At 43.8% G+C, this 24,270-nt stretch overlaps 1 protein-coding gene and 1 long non-coding RNA gene across 9 annotated transcripts in view; one reads left to right on the top strand and one right to left on the bottom strand.

Moving 5' to 3' along the window:
* Mapk10 (mitogen activated protein kinase 10) overlaps nt 1-24,270 on the bottom strand; it is a 291,857-nt gene that overhangs the window by 257,146 nt on the left and 10,441 nt on the right. The gene's annotated exons all lie outside the window — the stretch shown is intronic.
* On the top strand, nt 1,893-19,181 carry LOC120096564 (uncharacterized). Of its 2 annotated transcripts, none has more exons than XR_005493125.2 (3): nt 1,893-2,386; nt 12,163-12,209; nt 18,879-19,181. It is a non-coding gene; the product is annotated as an uncharacterized LOC120096564 (long non-coding RNA). The 2 variants fall into 2 exon arrangements; XR_005493124.2 differs by having other exon boundaries at nt 1,893-2,401.

The following is a 24,270-nucleotide window of genomic DNA, read 5'->3' as shown; positions in this document are numbered from 1 at the left end:
ATTCCAAACACCACCAACTGAGAACATATCGCAGCCTCTCTCTGAAGTGAAAGGCTTGGAGAAGCAGTTTCAGTCTGATGGGGCAAGAGAAGACTCTTCACATCTCAGGCTTACTTTAATGTCAGAACCAAAGACATATAAATACAACAGGCAATATTTATTTACCATTTATTTTGTGCCAGGTACTATAACCAGGCATTTATTATCTCAATACAAAGCTGATATGAAATAATATTTTCCAAAAAAGTCTGAAGGTAAATATGTCTTTAAAATTCCCAAATCATAAACTTGTAAATAGTAACATTAAGATTTGGAATCAAGTAGTGACCTGCCTTCAGATTCCTCATTCCGCATGTCCTTCATAATGGAATATTCGTTTTTCTATATAGTATTCAAACACGTTACTATGGGGAGAAGAGTATATTCCATTGCTACAGACATGGGAAATTCATGCTATACATAGTATAATTTACATAAGTTTTGTCACAAATGGCGTCAGTGGCAAATCTACCCTCCCCTTATCAGGAACCGTCATAAAGTCTTTGAACATCCCTTTGAAGTCTCTATACACACATGCACACAAATGCCACATACATGTGGTCTCTGCAGGTGTGTTCTTCATACTAAAGTCTGTCTGTCCATCTCAGGATTTTTATCTTTTAGTGTTTTCATTTATAGTTTAACAACTCTTATACTCAACCATTGGACTATGCAAGGTGAATTCTGATTTGCACGCCGGTTTTGGACAAAGACTTTTTAAAAAATTTATTCTTTTCTCGTGCATTACATCTTGACTACTGTTTCCTCCTTCCTCCACTCCTCCCAGTCCCCACCTCCCCTCTTCCCCCAGATCCACTCATCCTCCTGTTTCCCTTTAGTAAAGCAGAGGCCTCCCAGGAATAGTAACCAAACATGGCAGAACAAGTTACAGTAAGACCAGATACTAACCCTCATATCAAGGCTGGGTGAGGCAACCCAGTAGTAGACAAGGGTTTTTAAACAAAGGAAGCTGAGTTCACTTAAGTTCTCCCACATTCTCTGTGTCTCTGTCTCTGTCTCTCTCTCTCTCTCTCTCTCCCTCTCTCTTTCTGTCTCTCTGTCATTTTCTCTCCATTGCAATTATTAGTTAATCTTTGGTACCTCTAAATCTCCAGCTAAACTTGAAATTTGAACTGGGACACATGTGTCATCCTAAGAAAGAAGAGTACTCTACACCAGTGATAGAGAGAAGGGACCACAGAGAGCAGAGGTAGAGGAGGAAGTGCTGTGAGTAGGGACACCACTAATGACACTTACTGCTCTTGCAGTGTGTGCAGGCCCTTTTACACAAACTCCTTGCATCTATGCATGACCTATGACAACTATCACCACTACTATCCCCACTTAAAAAAGAGAAACTGAGGCAGGGTAACTTCCCCAAGAGTTTCAAAAGGCATGAGTGAAAACCTTTTGAGGCAGACAGTTTGACTTAAAAGTCAGTCCTGTTTAACCAGCACACTGGAAGGCCTCTATTTCCCTTAATAAATGAGAACTCTAGAGAAAAGAATATTGCCAAAGTCCTTTACAGTGATAAAACACACGTGATTAGCTGTAAGTCAAAATCTTAAATTATATCGGGATATTACTATTTTGGTTGTAATTTAAATGTTATGGAGTTTTTAAGAAGTTTTTAAGAGTATTATATCTTGTATTCTTTCCAAAATTTAAGCAATGATATAAGACCTTTAATTGCTAATATTAAAAGAATATTTAAACATTTATAAAGCAGAAAAAACTTAGGATAATATGTTTATTTCTTGACCAATATTAATTGAACATTTATTATGTTCACAGAGCATTCCAGAATATTGTTAAGAAGAAAATTAGATCTACCTTAGAATAAAACCCACCTTTGTTTCAAAGTTACAGTGTGTGCTAAGAGTTAAAATAAAGATGTGTTGTAGAGCTATGGGGACCCAGAAAGTGGAGCGACACTTTTGCCAAGTGTGGTAAAGCAGGAAAAAGCCCTTACTGACTTGCTTTCATCGTAAAGCGAATGCCGCACACCCAGGCAGGGCCTAGAAGTAGCAAGCAAAGAGTATCTCAATCCCGAAGGAAGAGAACACAGCTCATCAGGGGAGCGGAAGATTACATGGGCAGGATTACAATGTGACGTGACTATGTTAAAGAATTTGGATTTCACCAGATGCATGTAGCCAAGTGAAAACCACGGTTCTATCTACTTTAGAGATTTGCTGTCCCTGCAGTGTGTCTGGCGCATTCACACAGCGGGGACAGCTGAGCAGAACCCCAACAGAAAGCTAACGGAGGTTAGCGGAAAGACGGAGACGTGGCTTCCGTTGTAAAGGCTTGTGAGCTCTTTGAAGGGATAGCGAACTACCTAAAGGTGAAAGCCTAGTAGGTGAGGTCATTGGAGGTGTGGCCCGGAAAGGGGTGGGGAACCTTGGCACCTCCCACTCTGTCTCCCTTTTCTGTTGTCAAGAGGTGAGTGGTCTCTGGGCAGCCACACACTGTCCCCATGGTTTCCTGAACTGCCGCAAGCCCAAAAACACCAGACTGTACTGGGAGCAAAACTGCAACACAGAGGAAGCCTTTCATTCCTCTACATTGATTATCTTGAGTCATTCTTTTGTCGCACCGCTAGGAAGTGAGTAACATGGGGCGTAAGGATTTAAGCGAAGGCAGTAGCAGCAGAGTGGGAGATTTAATAGCAAGGTAGACATTTTCCCCTAAGTGTTGAGAGAAGGTGTGTATGGGGGAGCTTGGTGATGACTGAGTTATCTCTAGTAATATGCATCTGGAATCAGCTGGTCTGGATACTTATCAGCTAGTCTGGTTGTGCTAGATTATTTTTTAAAAGATGAAATAGCTAAAAATCAACAATTCGTTGTGCCTTTTCTCGGTTGGGAAGCAAATTAAGGAATAACAAACAACAGAGCTAAAAGTTTACCATGTTCAGTGGAGAGATAAAATTCCTATGAAAAACGGGGCCCAGCGCTGAGGCTAACAGTTGTGTAAATATGCCTGGACGTGCCAAAAATACACACGCTCCTGACTCTAAATCTCCCAGGCAAGTGCTTAACTCTCCTGCTCTCTGCGCCATGACTTACAGCGTTCTTAAATCAACGTTAAGGACCTTTCTATAACTGTGCAGCAGGAGTGTGTATAATATACAAGGGCTCGGAGTCTTTTTATTCCGCGCAACATATAAGCCAGCTGGCTTTAAGTCATCTCTTTTATTAAAGTTTACAAACTCGGAATATTCCAAGAGAGCTTAGCCAATAGGGAACACACTGGGGGTTTTTGTTTAGCATATTCTTATCTCATCCTGAGGCTTAAAAAGAGTGACTGTTTTCTTCAGAGACGACGTGCTGCAACAGAACCTCATAGAGAACTACTCTTCACTGATGCTCTCCTTTAACTTCGCTGATGCCCTGCTTCACATCATGAGTGACCTATGTTCTTATTCTTACAATGGGTACGATTGGTAGAACATGGTCTTCTCCCAAATAACGTACAGTTGTTTAGAATCGTGCCAGCATGCTTAAATACCATATGGCTTGACCAGATCATTGGCAACATTCAGATATTGTTAATATAATGGTATTTAGAGATGACGTGTAAGAGAAATGATTAGGCTGTGAAAGTTTCTCCTTCACGGATGGGGTGAAGGTCTTCATACACAGGGCTTCACACAGCATTCTGTGGGCTAGCCCTTCCGCCATTACCTCCTGAGAGCACAGCAGGAGATCCCCCAGCAGTCTGCCAATGCTGACCACTCAGCTGTAGCCTCTCATCCTCTACAACTGCTGGAAAATAGACCCGTGCTCTCCCAAAATGGGTTAGGATGAGTCTAGAACTCTATTTGAAGCTTTGGGAAAGTCCCGTTTTCATTCAGCAAAGTGACCTGGGAATTTCCTCAAGCAAACAGTGAGGTCCACGTGCTTCTTACGAAGAGTCATGAATCAATCGCACAATGAACCTGGAGAAATACGCTTCGTAATGAAGATGCAACAAATGTCTCAGCCGGCCTGATTATCCACAAGGCCACGAGCCTGTACACAAGGCTGTGTGCATGCACACAAGGCCACGCACATGAACATAAGGCCACAAGCATGCACACAAGGCCACATGGATACCCAGAAGGCCACTCGGGAGTGCTAATACAGCTCCATGTCTTTGACTTCACTTGGGTTTCTGCTGGCCTCGTCACTAATTTCCTTGCTCATTGGCTGCGTGCAGTCTTTTGCCAATAGCTTTCTTGCTACCCTCCCCCACCCTGTAATGACGAATGAGTTCCTGAATTACTAACCACACATTTTCCCCTAAGACATTCATTTAGCCCAAATAACAAAGTTTGGCTTATGGAACACAATATGTTTAAAGCAATATGCAAAAAAAACCCAAAATATGACCAAATTAAAACTCGAAGGCAGGAAAACCTTTGTTCAAATATCTTTACTAAAACCTGTGGTCTGACACAGGATGGCTTGAGTTGATGTCTGTGACTTTACCATACCACCCCCACCCCACCCCCAGGAAAATAGCCAGTTTGTACTGTAGTGTTACACATAATCTTTCAGAAGAGCCTCCTAATAATTTGGAGGTCACAGCAAGGAGGAGGAGCCAAAGGAGGAACCTGGACAAAGCTAAGCCTGACTGAAGTTACAGGGGAGGTCACCTCTAAAGAGGCTGCCTCAAGGCAAGCTTTGCCATCTGCAGTTTTAGAGAAAGCTGTGGAAGCGAGCAAAAGGAGCAAGGTTTACTGACAGAGGCCTAGCATCTGCGCTGGGTGGGAGCGTCTATTTGTGTCTGGTTACAGTTTATAACGTACCTGTTCAGAGCTCTCCACAAATAAGCAGCATACCAGTGTTTTTATGGCTACAGATTTTGAATCCAAATGTAGTACTTTCAGACTGACGGGCATGACAAGCAAGAAATCATCATGTGGCTCCAGGGACTTTTAATGGAGCGGGAACCCTCTTCTCCACGTGTACATCAAGTACTTTGAAGGATTTTTGTTTTCTTTCCTGAAGAACAGAGAACCCCCTAAGTCCTCTCTCCCACCCTCACAGACAAACCTCTAGACTCACACTTTTGTGAGTATCTCCAAGTATGCGCTGCAGTCTATCCTAGAGCACCACGACAGCAAACATGTCCTTGTGACTAATCCATGTCGCTCAAACAATGGACCACTCTCTACCTTGAGCTCCCTTGACCTGCAGGCAGCAACACTACGGACAAAAGTCTGCCCAGAGTCTCTGGATAGTGTCTCTCCCTGCAGTGTGGGTCTGAAGCCAGACCTCCTAGACATGTCTTAGCTCTGCACTGTGCTGGATGTGTAACACACTGTAAGCCACTCTCCAAGGACTGGGGTGGTTTCAACCGTAGAATCGAGAAAAGCAACAGCATCAATCCATAAAGAGGGTTAAAAGTATCCAATACATTCAAAAGAAACAGCATGAGTAGTTTATACACCTCGGCTTGCAACATTGTATTATTTTCCTATTTCCCAGGTTACTCCTTTGTTGGAGACCATTGAGGTCTGTTTCTAGAATGTATCTTCCTTTCCAGCGACAGGCTTAAATACAACCTCAGGCTCACACCTTAAACTTCGAATACATACATTGCCCACTAGTCACCTCAAATTCAACACATATCTAGCTGATATACTACTTTCCTGCCAAGCTCGTTCCCTCACCAGTCTTTCCTTTCTCTGAAAAAGTGCCACCGTGATGCACTCCGGGCCAGGAATCACACCTTACTGTCACCCTCCCATCTTCCAATGTGATTGGGTCCTATAGACTCTACCTACTGTCTGGCTATATCTTCAACAGAGCCCCTTCCCCTCTTCCTGACACAGCACCATCCAGGCCACCACCACGACTGTCGCTGACTGCCTCACTGAGTCCTTCGCTGCCAGTATGCTTTAAGGATTTTTCGTAGAGCAAAGCTCGCATTTTACAAATGCTCAATCCAGTCATGTCTCCTGTCCTTTGCTTAAAATTCAGTCATGTCTTCATGAGTATGACCCACAAACTTCATCTTGAACTCTGGCCTTGCTCACGCCTTAAACCTCATCCTATCTTTAGCTCTGGCACAGTCTTCAGCTCTCCAAAGCTCTCTCACGGTGAACATGCTTCCTCCTCACCCCAGGGCTTCCTCCCACTCCACCAACTTCCTCCCATCTTGTGAATACAGATCTTTATTCACAAGACATTCCTACTCCGCCATCTTTTCCCAGTGCGATTTTCTCTGCCACATAGCCCGGGTGCTGTATCCTTCGCTCATGCTTATAGAAAAAATATTTTTGTCTCCCAAAAGCACTTACTTTCAAACATTGAAAGCAAATATACAAATAACTATATAATAGTAAACTGTGATAATGGCTAAGAAGGAAAATGTCTGATTTCTTCCCTAAATTATATTAGAGTGAAGCCTATTCCAAATGTCTAGAATAAGAGATATTCAAAACATAGGGATATGTATAAAATCCACACACAAAGAAATGTCCTCAGTGCCAAGAGCAAGGAGCCCAACGGAAGAGAGGAGAAAACTCAGGTCAACAGTCACCATCTCTGTTCTTTGAGGGATCTGGTAGCTGACATCATCACTACATAGCAACCCTGAAGCCCCGTGTCATTTCCAAAGCTTTTCTCAGGCCACGGGAAGGCCATTAAACTGATAAATGATTCCCATTATGATTTGTTTTATTTCACTATCGAATATTAACATTCCATTATGCACATGGCAGACAGTGAACTCAAACAAGAAGACCATTAAGATCTTTTGGAAGCTAGCAGTACACATACAAGATACTAGTAGACAAACATCACAATATTTTTTAAGTTTAACATAAGGGGCTAGAGAAAGGCTCGGGGTTAAGAACATTTAACTGCTTTTGAAGAAGACCCCAGTTTGTCTCCCATTTCATCATTTGGCTCATAACTACCTATAACACCAGCTCCAGGGGTGCCAGTGCCCTCTTTGACTATGGGTGCCCACACAAAGACACCCGTTCATGTGCATAGTCAATACAATTAATCATTTATTAAAGTTACTAAGTCTGTCCAAAAATGCTAATACTTTAAAATGTCAGGTAATTATAAAAAGTAGATATACTAGAAAAAAAACCAGAAATTTGAAAGTAAAATGATGGCTACTCTTGCTTTGTTTCAGTTTTGTCTTTTTGTTTGTTGTTTTGTTTTCGATTTTTGAGACAGGCTTCTCTCCGTGCAGCTCAGGCTGTCCTTGAGTTCATTGCAATCCTCCTGCCTCAGCTTCCTAAGTACTGAGATTGCAGGCATGAGCCACACTCCCAGCAGCTCTTTATCGTCTTGTCCTCTCTCACTTCCTGCTCCTTCCTCCATTCCTTACTCTTCTCTCCTCCTCAGAACAAAAGGATCAAACAACTCTACTGCTCAGAAATGTCCACTGCTCATGCAACATCAGAAATGTGCCCCTGAACTCGAAATAAGTCAGAGGAACACATAGCACAATCAAAAGATTTTTTTTTAATCTAAAAAGAAAAGTGTAATTTGTGTTCAAATCAGTGTGAGGTCAAGTAAAAGATGGGCAGACAAGAAAATGTCACACAGTAACCTTTAGAAAATAACTAGGACAAGAAAGTGCTTCTATAAATTAATGTCATATCATCTTTAAGTAAGGGCAGAATCAATTTTATAGGAGAGAAATAAGTTTAGAGGGTTAAATTGTTTCTTTTATCTTGCTGTTGTTGAGGAACCCACTCTGACTAACTCCAGAGCTGGTCTTACCTGCTAGAGACCTGATATTTTACAGAATTCAATTTTTACCTTAAGTCTGAAAACTCCACTTTTTTCTACCAAGTGATTCTTGAAAGTTTTGTTTAATATTAATACCTTTAATAAAGGCTCAATTATCCTCAAAGTGCTTTCTAATTTTTTCAGTCATGTACTTTTGGAAGACACAGATATCTATGGAGAAGAAACACGTACCTCTAAGGTTATGGGGGAGGAGCTCAGATGAGGGCTTTACTCGGTGACATCCAGAGAGGAGCAGGGTTCCTGTCACCTACAACTGTAACCCTATATATTCCTTCCTTTATATTCTTGTCTGATGTTCTCTCTAATCATTCTGGCGTTATAATATGCAACATATTTTACCCACTGACCCAGTTTATCAGTCTCTTTCCCCCATGACGCCAGCTTTATGAAGTTATTTCGAAATCATCACCTCTGTTACTGTGTTCAGTGAAAGGAGTGGAGTGTAGTAAATTGTCATTGAATGAATAAATAAAATCTGTGCTGCTCACTTACCCACACTTTGCATGGCACATTTTAAGACACTAAAAATTATTACCATAGATTCAACCTGGAAATGGCTTATCACACTAATGACATCACCTTGAACATCTGTCTTGACGAAATCTCTTCATATGGCCTCCTTAGAAACTCCCAAGATTTCTATCCACACTGACCTATGCAGATGTCTTCTGGTTTCAGATATCGTGAAGGACAAACTGACTACTCACAGAGGGAGAATGGAGAAATAGAAAGTGCTGGAAGGTTTAGGCCCCTAACGTGGTAGACTTGGAATGATTAGAGTATACATAGGAAAATACATGAGAACAAATAGTTACTTCATTAATGCCTGGTCAAAAGCAGGGACGGGGAGATTCAATCAATCCGCCCCTGCTATGCCACACACCGGAAGTAAAAAGGTTGCTAGTTCCCAGAAAGGTGAACACTGAAGCTGGGGTAAGAAGGCAGACAGAGTATTATGGTGGTCTGAATGAAAATGGCCGCCGGAAGTCCCACACCCGCGGATCCCGGCCCGCAGCAGCTCTCTGCTCCCAAACCCCGTGGGAGAGAGACCTCACCGCCTGATCAGGTGGGCACTCCTGAGGCTGCAGAGCGGAGGAGACCACCAACACTGCCCACCCCTGCCCACATCCCTGGCCCAAGGGGCAACTGTATAAGGCCTCTGGGTTCCCGTAGGGGACGGCCCGGGAACGGCAGGACCCCTGCGCCTGAGACACTGCCGGAACCTGAAGGAAACAGACCGGATAAACAGTTCTCTGCACCCAAATCCCGTGGGAGGGAGAGCTGAACCTTCAGAGAGGCAGACACGCCTGGGAAACCAGAAGAGACTGCACTCTGCGCACATCCAGACACCAGAGGAAAACACCAAACGTCATCTGGAACCCTGGTGCACGGAGGCTCCCGGAAAGAGCGGCGCAGATCTTCCCGGTTGCTTCCCGGTTGGGTTAGGCAGTACCCCACGAGCAAACTTGAGCCTTGGAACCACAGGTAGGACCAACTTCTCCCCTGCAAGAAACCTGCCTGGTGAACTCAAGACACAGGCCCACAGGAACAGCTGAAGACCTGTAGAGAGGAAAAACTACACGCCCGAAAGCAGAACACTCTGTCCCCATAACTGGCTGAAAGAAAACAGGAAAACAGGTCTACAGCACTCCTGATACACAGGCTTATAGGACAGTCTAGCCACGGTCAGAAATAGCAGAACAAAGTAACACTAGAGATAATCTGATGGCGAGAGGCAAGCACAGGAACCCAAGCAACAGAAACCAAGACTACATGGCATCATCGGAGCCCAATTCTCCCACCAAAGCAAATATGGAATATCCAAACACACCAGAAAAGCAAGATCTAGTTTCAAAATCATATTTGATCATGATGCTGGAGGACTTCAAGAAAGACATAAAGAACTCCCTTAGAGAACAAGTAGAAGCCTACAGAGAGGAATCGAAAAAATGCCTGAAAGAATTCCAGGAAAACACAATCAAACAGTTGAAGGAATTAAAAATGGAAATAGAAGCAATCAAGAAAGAACACATGGAAACAAACTTGGACATAGAAAATCAAAAGAAAAGACAAGGAGCTGTAGATACAAGCTTCACCAACAGAATACAAGAGATGGAAGAGAGAATCTCGGGAGCAGAAGATTCCATAGAAATCATTGACTCAACTGTCAAAGATAATGTAAAGCAGAAAAAGCTACTGGTCCAAAACATACAGGAAATCCAGGACTCAATGAGAAGATCAAACCTAAGGATAATAGGTATAGAAGAGAGTGAAGACTCCCAGCTCAAAGGACCAGTAAATATCTTCAACAAAATCATAGAAGAAAACTTCCCTAACCTAAAAAAAGAGATACCCATAGGCATACAAGAAGCCTACAGAACTCCAAATAGATTGGACCAGAAAAGAAACACCTCCCATCACATAATTGTCAAAACACCAAACGCACAAAATAAAGAAAGAATATTAAAAGCAGTAAGGGAAAAAGGTCAAGTAACATATAAAGGCAGACCTATCAGAATCACACCAGACTTTTCGCCAGAAACTATGAAGGCCAGAAGATCCTGGACAGATGTCATACAGACCCTAAGAGAACACAAATGCCAGCCCAGGTTACTGTATCCTGCAAAACTCTCAATTAACATAGATGGAGAAACCAAGATATTCCATGACAAAACCAAATTTACACAATATCTTTCTACAAATCCAGCCCTACAAAGGATAATAAATGGCAAAGCCCAACATAAGGAGGCAAGCTATACCCTCGAAGAAGCAAGAAACTAATCATCTTGGCAACAAAACAAAGAGAAGAAAAGCACACAAACATAACCTCACATCCAAATATGAATATAACAGGAAGCAATAATCACTATTCCTTAATATCTCTCAACATCAATGGCCTCAACTCCCCAATAAAAAGACATAGATTAACAAACTGGATACGCAATGAGGACCCTGCATTCTGCTGCCTACAGGAAACACACCTCAGAGACAAAGACAGACACTACCTCAGAGTGAAAGGCTGGAAAACAACTTTCCAAGCAAATGGTCAGAAGAAGCAAGCTGGAGTAGCCATTCTAATATCAAATAAAATCAATTTTCAATTAAAAGTCATCAAAAAAGATAAGGAAGGACACTTCATATTCATCAAAGGAAAAATCCACCAAGATGAACTCTCAATCCTCATCTTCGGTTGGTTTATATACAAGTGTGCAATTTCTAGGCTTGAAAGTAAAATGATGCTATCTGGTGCTGGATAGAGGAGCCTTATTTTTTATTATGGCAGCTTGCTATTTTTGTAACATGGTGATTTGGTTGAACACAATAAAGTACAGTAGTAACAAAAAAAAAATAACAATACCACAGTAAAAAAAAAAAAAAAGAAAAGAAAATGGCCGCCATGGGTTCACAGGGAGCGGCATCATTGGGGGCGTGGCCTTGTGAGAGTAGGTTCCGCCTTGTTGGAGGAGGTGTTCAGTTGGGGCATGCTTTGAGATTTCAGAAGCTCAAGCCGGGCCTAGGGGCTCACTCTATCTTCCTAGTGCCTGCAGATCCAGGTGTAGAACTCTCAGCTCCTCTCCTCCTCGCTGTGTTTGCTACACAGTGTCTGCCCTACGCTCCCATGCTTGCTGCCGTGATAATGAACTCAACCTCCGAACCTGTAATCGGGACCCAATTACACGTTTTCTTTTATAAGACTTGCCATGGTCATGGTGTCTCTTCATAGCAATAGAAACCCTAAGACACTGAGTGTCATTCAGAATCCTCCATGAGCACTTGGGGCCTCATTGTTTTCCTCTATAAATACCAGATACTCCCAATACCATAAGACTTTATTCTAAGAATATATGGGGTTTTTTCAATATCTTTCTTTTTCTACCTTTCCACCTCAACTTCCAGGTTCCTCCAATCCAATCCAAAACCTTCCTGTTCTCCACATCTTCCATGATGAAACTTTCTCTTCTCTTTGGATTTCCTATTTGATAGTTTCAAAACACTATCTTCGGTCTACAGAGACACACACATTTCAAAGCACAGCCACACACCTTATTTCACTCGTACAAATAAACAGCAGACTACATTTATAGACACCTGTCTTTCCTTTGTGCTTCTGGGCTACGCAGTTCTATCTCCCCATGCCTAGGATTCACCCAGGAGCACCCACATTAATGAGAATAAAACTGAAATCAGTTTACTTTATTATATTGAAAAAATACCCCAGAGCACCTGCCATGATTAGAACTGAGTTTCTGTTGTTACTGCTGTAATGAAACTGCTCCATAATCACCCACATCAAACCAATGTTTTTCAGAGTGCTAATGCTGTAATAGTAATAATGAAATTTAATTCTCTGCTCCAGGAAGACACCGTGAATGTTTTGCACAAAATCATCGCAACCATTCTGAGGTATGTTTTGCACACCCATTTCCTAGATAAAGAAACTAAGGCTTAAAAAATGTTGGCTGGGGGCTAGGGAAAAGACTGAGAGCTTAAGAGTCACTGCTCTCGCTGAAGACAAGGGTTCGATTCCCATCACTCACACAGCAGCTCAAAACCAGGTGTAACTCGACTTCCGGGTGATTTGTTGACCACTTCTGACCTCCACCATAGTACCAGGCACCCACATGCAAGCAAAACAGTCATACGTATATCAATAAATATTAAATAAACAAATACGGTTTAAAACTGTTGCCAGGCATGTGGGTATGGCTAATCTGGTAAATGCTCCTACAGACGAAGCCTGGTTACCTGAGTTCCAGCCTGGAATCCATGTAAAAGTGGAAAGAGATAACCTTAAGAAACTGATTCTGACTTTCAGCACCTCTAAGCAGGGCCCTCTATGTGTTTGGATGGGGTACCACCCTATTTTGGGATAGAAGGAGCCCCAGGAAGAAGACATCTATGATCAAAGCCTGTCCAACTGCCTAGCATCTTAGGTCTTACGGTGACTACGGGGAGCAGCAGGAAAGAGGAGAAGGGATTGAAGCTAAAGAGTCGCCCTTAACAGACGGTTCAAGCCCTGGTCCTACCCTTTCTCCTACACCAGCTTTTTGTCTTGGAAGAAAGCTGGAGCATTCCCTACCACAGACACGTGCCTCTCCGTTTCAGTTCTTCAGTGTTAGTAGGGACTCTTCATTTTAAAGGTTGGTAACTACTCTCTACTCCTGCGTTAGGGACTAGAAGAGGACAGGACACAACCAAAGCCTTGGTCATTAGCCCAACAGTCAAGTTACGTTCTGCAAATATTACAGCCAGATCTGGTCATTCTCTTCATTGAGCAAAGCAGCATGAATCCTTTTCTATCACCATCCCCATTGTTTTGGACCTTCCCTTCTTCTGTGCCTAAACTGACTCATCTGTAAAATCAAGACAAGGTGGGCACTATGCCACCACAGGCAGGGCACTGGACTTCAGAGAGAGGGGCAGCAACAGCACCCTGATCTTAAAGAAGATCTGTGAGAGATTGTGGGGTGCAAAGGAATCCCTGAGCAAGTATATGCTAGTGTCATGGGCCACATCAAGGAGCCCTGTACCTCAGATCCATGGAAGTGACAAAGGCTTCCCCAGGTGAGGCTCAGGATAGCAAAGCCTTCCTCAGGAGCAAGTGCAAATGTTGGCAGTGTGTGCAGAAAATGCCTACATTAGCTTCCTCCCCTTGGATGGTAGAAGACTGTGGTCCTGCACACACTGTTAAGATTAACTAACCTATTTCCTTGTTTGACTATATACACAGCCCTGTCTCCTTGTTCAGCTCCATGCCATAACCCCATGCCCCTGTTCAACTGTGTATGATAAACACTGGGCGCTTCAAGGGTGCTGGGGGCTTCTCCATCTGAGAGTCCAGACCACCCAACCCCATCTCTTCTGTGTCCACATGTCTGTCCTTTCTCTTTCCTTCATCGCCCCAAGTTAGAGCTCCTAGACTCAAGCATGCAAGGACTTGTGACACAAATGAGGTCACATGCAGGATATACTCTGTTATCTCCTGGCCCACAGTGACTTCTGTAAGCATTTGTTTTCCTAACTACTCCGTAACAATCAGTCATCAGGATTCCGAAATTATCTAATTCCATGAGAAATTAGACCGAGCGCTCTCCACCTCTTCCTCCTATGAAGGCTGTGAAGAAGACACTTACTGCTGTTTGTAAAATTATTTCCAATTGTACAGAAAGATGACAAAGGACAGTGGATTTCCAAGGCAGTCAATGCTTTAGACCAGTGGTTCTCAACCTGTAGCCCACAGCCCCCTTGGGCTGGAACGACCCTTTCATGGGGGTCACCTAAGACCATTTGCCTATCAGATATTTGCATTACAATCCGTAACTAGCAAAATTAGAGTTACGGAGTAGCAACGAAAATAATTTCATGGTTGGGGGTCATGACAATATGAGTAACTACTGTTTTAAAGGGTGGCAGCATTGGGAAGGTTGAGATTTCAACAGTAATCAAGTCTTACTCCAGACCCAAACTGGCAACCACCATACTATCTCAGATCTATGAAAATACACGACCTTAAGTTTCAAATCGTTTCTCTTCAGCAAGCATTATCCTAAAACTTCATTATCTCTTTCTTCAATTGATTCTCACAGCCACCTTTATGAAAGCGGTACAATTCATGTTCCTACTTAACAAATAAAACAGAAAAAGAAAAGGAGAGTGAAATGTTAGGTAACATGGCCAGGATTACACATCTAGAATGTGGTCGAGATATGTTCACATCATACAAAAAGGTAAATGAAAGTGAGGTCCTGGATTCCGACCTCTATGAACTCCTACCAGAGACAAAGGAGCACAATTTACTGAGAGCGAGCACTCCCTCCTCCAGGTTCACCTCCGAGTCTCTGAGCCAGCATGACTAAGAGAACTGCTGAATGCAGGAACCTTGGAGGAAGGAGCTGATGAAATGCTAATGTTTCTGATTTGCATCATCTTGCCACCCTCACTAGCAGCTGCTTCCAGTAGCCATTTTTAACCCATCTCAGATCATTTGAAAAGGATTTGGTTTACTATTAACAGAGAGGGGTCAACTTTTCGTAGGAAGCAAACCTTCTTTTTTTCCCCAAAAAGTTAGAGATTACACAATGGTAGTCACTCACCACCCAGCTGCTACGGAGAGGAGAATCTGTCAAGGATGTATTTAGCCAAAACCCACAAGAATGTAAGAATATCACTTCTCAGTGCTTAGTGGCTAATAACCGACAGGGTGCTCAGTTAGGACGTTCACTGACAGAATTTGTCAACTCTTATGGTCGTTGGGCAGATTAGAAAAAATGAACCTTGGCTTGGTAAGCAGAACTAAGGTTGCTGGAAGCCTAGCCCCACCAACCCTCCATGTCACATACGAAGGATGTGGTGTATGTCCCACGGAGAGCTAGCTGGACCAGTCATTGCATAAGAAGGTCCTTCTGACATTTTAGAGAAACCAGACCAATGTGAAGACGAATTCTGCTATGGATCTTCAAAAAGAAAATTACAGGACTCAAAACATAAGGTTTCCTCACCAGCTGAGGATCCAGGCAGTTGATAGCTGCTAGAAGAACAAGAATTAGCCTTTGTTTTAAACATAGGTGAGGGGATTTAGCTCAGTGGTAGAGCACTTGCCTAGCAAGCGCAAGGCCCTGGGTTCAGTCCCCAGCTCTAAGAAAAAGAAAAGAAAAAAAATGAAAATAAACATAGGTGAACGCTCCATCCGGAGAAGCAGTTGGGCATTACAGATTGGACTCAATGGGTTTTTAAAAACAGGGAAAAAGAAAGCAAGGTTGGGTGGGTAAGGAGCTGGGGAATCTGGGAGGAGTTAGGGAGGTGACTATCTAATCTGGTGTGAAATTCTCAAATAACGAATAGAATAGTTTTTGGAAGAAGGTATAAGCAAATTTTCTTCATGGGGCAATTTTGTGAAGACGTTCTATAGGAAGGATATCTGGTTAATGGAACAAAGTTACTGGGCCCTCTATATTCGTGGCAGAAACAAGTATTTGCCCTTACTGGATAATTTGGGGGGGGGGGCAATCAGAATACATGAAAAGATAAATAAACTTTAAGAATCTGCATGGATTCTTCAGAATGCTGATGTCCAGTCATGAGGTCCTGAATTAACTACTGACTAATTAATACAGAATTCATACATACATACATACACACACACATGCACACACGAAACACGTGCACATACATATGCACACATACACACATGTACATGCACACACAAAAACACACATGTACACACACATACACATGCACACACAAACATGTACACATACATACATGTACACATATATGCATGCACACATACACAAACATGCACACATACATGCACACAAATGTGCACTGACATATACACACCCTCTCACACATGCACGCACGCATGTGCACACACACACACACACAAATAAGATTGTGGGAAAAGAGGGAAACATCTCGATGACATGAGTAATAACGCAACCCCTGGGTCGCGCTGAGAAGCAGCACAGTGAGTGGTGCGGACATTGTGCTCATTATTACAACTCTGAGAGCATCATAGGTTATGGCATCACCGGGATCTCTTAAAGTGATGGGAATTAAGGTAACAGACTAGCTCCGGGCTTTACAGACTTGACCCGCATGCTGTGCACAGTAGGTTAAATTAATGGACCCAAGCCACAGTGACGAGAACATGGGACACAACAATGTCACTCTTCCTGTACACGGGGAGAGTCAGGGCACATGTGTGGTAGGTATGGAACACCTCACAATAATCCGATACATTGAAGCTTAAACACTATGGAAACGCGGCCTCTACTAACTGGGCAACTCCTTGCCAACCAGAAAGCATCCCAATAAACAGAAAGCAGTGGACATTCACTCTTGGCTCCATCTTCCCTCTAGAAATGACTAAAGCCCAGACTGCTGTGTAGGCATTCTGTGGTAATGACTACCGTTATCAACAGCGGCAACAGTCCCATGTTTACACAGCAGCCTTCAACACGGGAGCAAAAGCACCTGGCAAACATTTGCATTTTTATTATTGATGGCTTCGTTTAATAAAGTGACTTTCTGTCAAAGAGCTTATTAATCATTGCACACACTCCTGTGACACACATGGGCAAACAGTCCAATTCTACATGGTGTATAGAGAGAATCCAAAGCCCCAGAACCAGCCTGTGGCGGCTGAGCAAGACTGGCTGAGCGTAGAAGGAAGTCATGAGGAAGCCAGTTGTTCTCACCGTGACTTCCAGCTCTGAATCAACCTGAAACACAGAGGCTTTCTCACCTACTTGGCCCTCTCCACACTCTTTCCCTCTGGATTCAGTCTTCTTCTCCTGGGAATGCTTACACACACACACACACACACACACACACACACACACACACACACACACACACCCCACAACTCCATCGTTGCCAGAATGATTTTCCTAAACTTAGTCAGAAAACCAGAGCAGTACAACATCTATTAAAACAGACCCAGGTCCTTCACAGCCCATTCCTCCAGGCTCCCTCCACCCGGATTCACTTTTTCTCCACAGCCAGGGCCCTCACTGTTGTCTCCTTCTGCATAGGTCACACAGACTATACTTCTGAATTCCAAACGCACCTCTGCTCCTCGTACATTCTGTTCCTCTTCCCAGAAACTGCCTTTCTAACTTTGGTACTACCAAAAATATTGCTAGTCCACCATCTGCCACCACAGTCAACGATACTGTTCGTGTACAAAGAGAACGAGTTAATATTTGACTCACAGTTTGGGAGGTCTCCGCCTCTGATGGATGAGCCTTTCAGCTTCATGCCTGTGAGAGTACCTCACGGCAGGGGCAAGCACAGAAGCAAAAGAACTCATTCGATGGCCATGAAGAAAGAGGAAGGCTTGGGCTTTACCACACACACCTTTGGGGGACAGTCCAAGTGGAGACTATAACAACCATGTTCACAGTTTCAGTGGAGTGCTTGCTCCTTTGTGAACGCAGTGGCCTGATGCCCTAGAACCCTAAGACATTCTCAGGGGTCACCCAAACTATTCCAAGCCACGCCTTCTGAATTCAGGACTCACCGTTGTCATGCTCCCCCTCCCGCAAGTGTGCACCTCCCAGAGACAGCATAGGTGACAACAAGAAGACAGCACGTGGCTGTCACAGCCGATTACTGTGTCAAGAAGACTCCACTGGCTTTGGTTAAACTAGTCATTAAACAGATTTGCAGGAAACGTGGAACAGCCCGTGTTTTTCCATTTTTTTCAGGTGGTTTCCATTCCATTAAAAAAGCAGATGGTGTCATTCACCCTAGCCTGAAGTGAGCTTCATGGTTTTTTGGTTTGTTTTTTTTTTTTTTCAGTGAATTGTATGTATAAAATTTGATAGTTTGTTTTAATTTTTAATGTGGAAAGCACCAATGGTCTCTTTTCAGTTGCTCAATAATTTTTCTAAGTGTGAGGATGCCAGGAAATCTGGTACCTTAAAGCAGAGGGCTCATAGTGTTCTACAGAACCCATCTAAAAATGCTTCATAGAATGCTAGCAGCCAACCATTGAACTGAGAACGGGGGTCCTCGTTGGAGGAGTTAGAGAAAGGATTAAAGGAGCTGAAGGGGCTTGCAACCCCATAAGAACAACAATACCAACCAACCAGAGCTCCCAGGGACTAAACTGCTACTCAAAGACTACACATGGACAGACCTATGGCTCCAGCTGCGTATGTAGCAGAGGACGGCCTTGCTGGGCACCAACGGGAGGAGAAGGCCTTGGTCCTGCCAAAGCTATACCCACCAGTGTAGGGGAATGTCAGGGAGGGTGGGAAGGGGGGGTGGTTTGAGAGGGGGAACACCCTCATAGAAGAAGGGGGAGGATGAGATAGGAAAAGCAGTAAAGGGAATAACATTTGAAATGTAAATAAAAAATATTCAATAAAAAAAATGCTGTGCAGAAGCAGAACCACTTACGGTTGCGCTGTTTCCCAAGCTTTAACTCTGTGAAAGAAACTGTCCTGCCTGTGTGTGAGAGGCATTTCCTTGTTTCTTCAGTGCCCAGTGCAGTGTATGTTTATAAGAAGGAGGTGGGGAAGAGGAGACATTTAAATAATCTATCATATCTTGATCATCCTGCAGAGACCCTGCTACCACAACCTGGTCTCAGAAAGGGGCTGCTAACCTTCATGCGAGCATCTAATATTGATGGCATATCTTAACTGACTCAGATGCCAATAGCTGGGCCCGCTATGATGATGAATCCCAGGACCGCCTAGAAACCGTGTCTTCTGAAGGCAGACGTTAAAAAGTCGATCTCGCAAGTAAATCGGAGAATGAACATTCGTGCACACCAGTCCGTTCATGGAAAAAGATACAGACGTGGGGCATTTTGGTTGGCTCTGCCTAAACTATCATCTGTTATAAAGGATAATGAATTCTCAATAATTGAAAATGACTTCTTGCAATTGAACTCTCACGGGGGTTATACTAGAGAGAGTAGGGTTGGGCACAGCTAAACTGATTGCAAGAAAGGGGGTGAAGGAAGGAATGCGCATTGGCGACTCCATCTTTGAGACCCCTCTCAGTCTCTGCCTGTCCTCTGCTCCTCTCTCAGCTACCCAGGAATCTGCTTTCCATGCCCACAGAGCCCCTTCACCGGCCACCACCTCCCTCACCATTGTGTTTCACTGGACTTGAACACTTACGTGTAGTCTCACGGTTTGCTTCAATAAATAAAATGAGGTTTAAATAACTTATGACAGGGGCTGGGGATTTAGCTCAGTGGTAGAGCGCTTACCTAGGAAGCGCAAGGCCCTGGGTTCGGTCCCCAGCTACGAAAAAAAGAACCAAAAAAAAATAAATAAATAAATAACCTATGACAACCCTTTCATACACTGTGGAAGTTCAGCCACACGAGGACCGGCACACGAAATACTAATTTAGGGCTCAGCTACAGTGAAAATCCAGCATCAGGTTCTCTCCCTTAAAACGCTGACACTCTCACTCAGGCAGGACTGAAGCACTCACTCCCCCTACACAAAACATTTCTTCTATATGCCATGCTTGCAGTCATTGGCTGTCTTAATGTAGAATAGCCATCAATCCACGGGTGGATATGGTCTACTTGAAGCCCGTGGCCCTCAGTTCGCACGGTGGGTTCCAGGCATTCCAGATGATCAGTTTGCTTCACGGGGGGCTGTTTTCATAGAAAATGTTGGCACTCTTTAACCAGAGGGATAAATGGAGATGTCACATTCGGGCGGTTCAGGAGCAGAGACGGTTGGCAAATCGAAGGTGCCTCCATCCAAATTCGACGCCTACATGCCAGTGGAAAGCTGGAAGTCAGTCTGCTAACTGAGGTCTTACTGACTGACGTTCTGTGTTGCTAGCCTGAACTGCTGTGGGAGACAGGATAGTCAGTGGGCCCGTGAAAGGTTATATTTATGGAAACTCCCAAATTTTAAAAAGACTTGTAATTGTTTTCTAGTCAGTCTTTCATGGTCTCCCCCCACCACCCCAGGGGATCAACAAGATGTATCTGTGGGTAAAGGTGATTGCTGCCAAGCCTGATGACCTGAGTGCAAACCCAGAGTACCCCTGAGGAAATGACAAAGCCAACTGCCACATGTTGTTCTCTCATACTCATACATGTGTACACACACACACACACACACACACATTCACACACTAATACTCTCACACACTCACACTCACACACTCACACACTCGTGCATTCACACACACTCACACTCACACACTCACACACTCATGCATTCACACACACTCACACTCACACACTCATGCATTCACACACACACTCAAACACTCACACACACACACACACACACACACACACATACACACACACTAAGTTGTACTCCAAAGCTGAATTCTGTTGAGTCTCAAAATCCATCATTTTTCTAAAAGCACTACCATCAAGGTTGTTCATATCCCAATCTGAAGAGGCTTAAAAGTGGGTCACAGAATTTAATATACCCACAAACTACACTCCCAAAGAGGACAGCTAAAAAGAAAACAGTGAATCATCTAATGTGTACACTTTTTTATATTCTGACTATAATAAATTGGTACGTGCAACAAATACTATAAACCAAATTCTTTCAATTCTAACTTGAAAACAATTCCCATATTACAGGAACTCTCATTAGTATCTCAAACCCTGGTTTCAATAATAGTTCCTCTAATGCCAGTTCTCAGAATACAAAGACTTTTTCATGAAACCCCTGAGAGATAATGAAAGCTTTGGAGACACTAATTTCCTCTCTAAATACGAGCCAGGGAAACCCAGCTTTCCCTGAAACAGTAAAGTATGTGATCTGGTGTCGATTACTTCAGTGACTCAGCATCCAACATCCTTAGAGGCCCATAGCTTGAGGGGGCAAATCAATCAGTGTAAAAACCTCTCCAGGTTGTGTGCGGAACTGGAGAATCTTGGTCCACCTGAGCTGCCGTAACAAAGTAGCAACAACGTAGTCTATAGCGGGAGCTTGTGAAACAAACAATGCTGGCAATTCTGCAGGCTGGCAAATGGAGGATACAATCAGATGTCCTGGCTTGTAGCGGGCCTCGCTCACTTGCCAGAAGAACCTCTGGATTCTGTTATAGGGACATTTTTCTCAGGATAAGGACCCACCCCTCTGATGTAATCATCTCCCAAAGGCCAGGTCAACTTAGGAGTTCAGATTTAGTATATAAACTTGGGAGGAAAGCCAAGCATGGTAATGCACACCTTCGGTCCCAGCGCTCAGGAGACAGAGGCAGACAGATATCTGTGAGTTCGAGGTCAGCCTGGTCTAGAAAAAGAGTTCCAGGACAGCCAGAACTACACAGAGAAACCCTGCCTTGAAAAGCAAAAATCAAACAAATAATAAATAAAGAAAGAATGAATGAATGAATGAATTTGGGAGAGAAACTGAGTACTCTGATTATGAGGACTTCTCCAGAACAACAATATCAACCAACCAGACCTCCAGAGCTCCCAGGGACTAAACCACCAACCAAAGAGTACACATGGAGGGACCCATGGCTCCAGTCACATACGTAGCAAGGGATGGCCTTGTCAGACATCAATGGGAGGAGAGGCCCTTGGTCCTGGGAAGGCTCAATGCCCAAGTGTAGGGGAGTGCCAGGGCGAGGAGGCAGGAGTGGGTGGATGGATGGGGGAGCACCCTCATAGAAGCAGAAGGAGGGGGGTGGAATAGGGAGTTCCAGAGGGGAAACCGGGAAAGGGGATAACATTCGAAATGTAAATAAATAAAATATCCAATAGAAAAAAGGAATACTTTTCCCAGTTTCACTGAGTTTAAATAATCCTACGTATTTAGCTTCCCATCTCAGTAGGTTGGCAGTTACTGAGAATCAAGACAGAACAGTCCTGGGAATGTCAGACCAGATTAGTCCCTGACCTGGTTCACTTGTAAGGTGTTTGGTCCCACAAATCTGTGAGAATGGGGTCTCTTACTTTAGTCACTATGTATTGTTTCTCGGGATTCTTGCCTCTGTGTTTACCTAGAATTTAACTAATCAGTGTCTGAAGGCTCCATTCAGACCCAACTTTCATCTTTAACGCTACAGAACATAGATCTTTTTTTTTTTTTAATGTATGTGGCTCAAAGTAAAAGTCCCTGGACTCTGCCACCACTGACTTCATGACTTGGGAAGAATCACGAAATAGTTTCCACTTCCTTGTCATCGTTTGTGAAATCAGTGTGTTCAGAAGGGTCTCCGGAAGGGCCGAATGGCCCGGCATAGGCAGAGCGCTTCAAGTGTTTGGTATGCGGTGGTCAGCCACATAGGCTGACAGCCTGAGCTTTACTGTGGCTTCCTTCTTCCTGCTCTTGTCTGGGCAACTGTAATTCTGGGATCCTAAGGATCTCGAGGCTCAGAGGCCATTGACTTCCTTTTCCCACACAGAGCAAGAGAGCTCCTAACAAGCCTTCCCTACATGGTGAACCATGAGGGTGCACAAACATTTACACAGACCTGAAGTTACTATGTTCATAAACATGTACATAGAAGCAGTTCCACAATCAACACGCTCTCCTGGGTGTAATATCTACTGTCTGTCCTCCATTCACAATCGAAAACCAATCTTGTACCTTCTAACTTCTCCCAAAGAGCCCTCAAAGTATTTTAAAGCAGCCACTCTCCTCAGTGCCCAGTCTCAGCGCACCCCCCCCCCATCTCTCTTCTCCGGGCTAAACGGTGTGAGGTCTCCTGATTACCTATCACAAGGCACATGTACTCAGTCTTCACTATCCTCTCTCCCACGTTCAAGACCCACTTCCTTCCCAACAGTAGCGTCGCATGGGATTCCAATGCCCTTCAAATGGTAAAAAGGACAGTGGGTACTTTGTTTAGGAAAGCAAAATTAATTTCGTCAAAAATTAGCCAATGCTTATAAAAATGAAATTAAAGTCATCCCCTCTGACAGAGGTGTCAAACGACACAGACCATCACTTGCATCACCTACTTAGAGGAGACTGTGAATTTCTTTCAAGCCATTTTCCAGACAATTCCGGGGGCTTTTACAGAGCTTAATTATTTCTATCTGGAGCCATACACTTCCCCCCTCGGTCTTCCTGGGTCCTGCATCTGCCATTCTGTATGTCTGTTTCTTGTATTGCCTGTCTCTTTTTCATTCATATTTCAAGAAACAATCATTCAACAAGTATGAACTCGGTGCCTGCTAAGGACAGAGTAGCAAATACTGGGCTATATGAAGGAGCTTCAAAGGTAAATAAATCTGACCAGGATTACTTCCAAGCTGATGCGGGATCACACAGAAGATGCATAATAAGGCACTGTGGGACACGGTGAGGGGAATCTGCTCAGATTGCTCCAAAGGAACTGGGAAAGATGCTGAATGGAAAGACAACCTCGAAGAGAAGACACCAGAAGAGGGCTGGAGCCAACGTACACAGTGCGTTTAATTTTTAGTGTGCGTGAAATCACTCGAGTCCTGTTAAGAAACATTCTGAGTCAGTGGGTCTCAGGGGACCTGAGATGCTGCAGTTCTGTTCAGCTCTAGAAGAGGCCACGCTGTGCCTTCTAATGTAGCAAATGGTTGAAAGGATGGCGTCGTGGATGAGTTTGGAATGTCCCCCACAGGGTCATGGATTGGAACACCTTGACTTTATGCATCGGACTTCAGGAGGGAGGTCACTAGTGCAGACCTTCGAGGATGACAGCCCAGTGCAGCCCTCTGTACTCCCTGATCCAAACACCATGGGACGAATCCAACTACGGTTCTGACATCATCTACGGCTCTTCCAACATCCTTCCACGAGACAATGGGCCCTTCCTCCTTTAAATCTCATTTGTCAGGGTTATGGTTGGAGGGATGGGGAAGCAACCACCATAGTCATCCTAGGCCAGTGTACTTGTTCTTCTGACTGGGATGTTCTCTCCAGCAAACTGATTGCAAGCAAACACTACCAGAGGTCAAAAGCACCCTTGACAAGCCTAACCTTACAGACATCCTATCTTGGCTCATCTCATCTTAAATGGA

Source organism: Rattus norvegicus, chromosome 14 (assembly GCF_036323735.1).
Source record: "Rattus norvegicus strain BN/NHsdMcwi chromosome 14, GRCr8, whole genome shotgun sequence".
NCBI lineage: Eukaryota > Metazoa > Chordata > Mammalia > Rodentia > Muridae > Rattus > Rattus norvegicus.
Note: the sequence above shows the minus strand (reverse complement) of the source record. Positions and strands in the feature narration are given on the sequence as shown.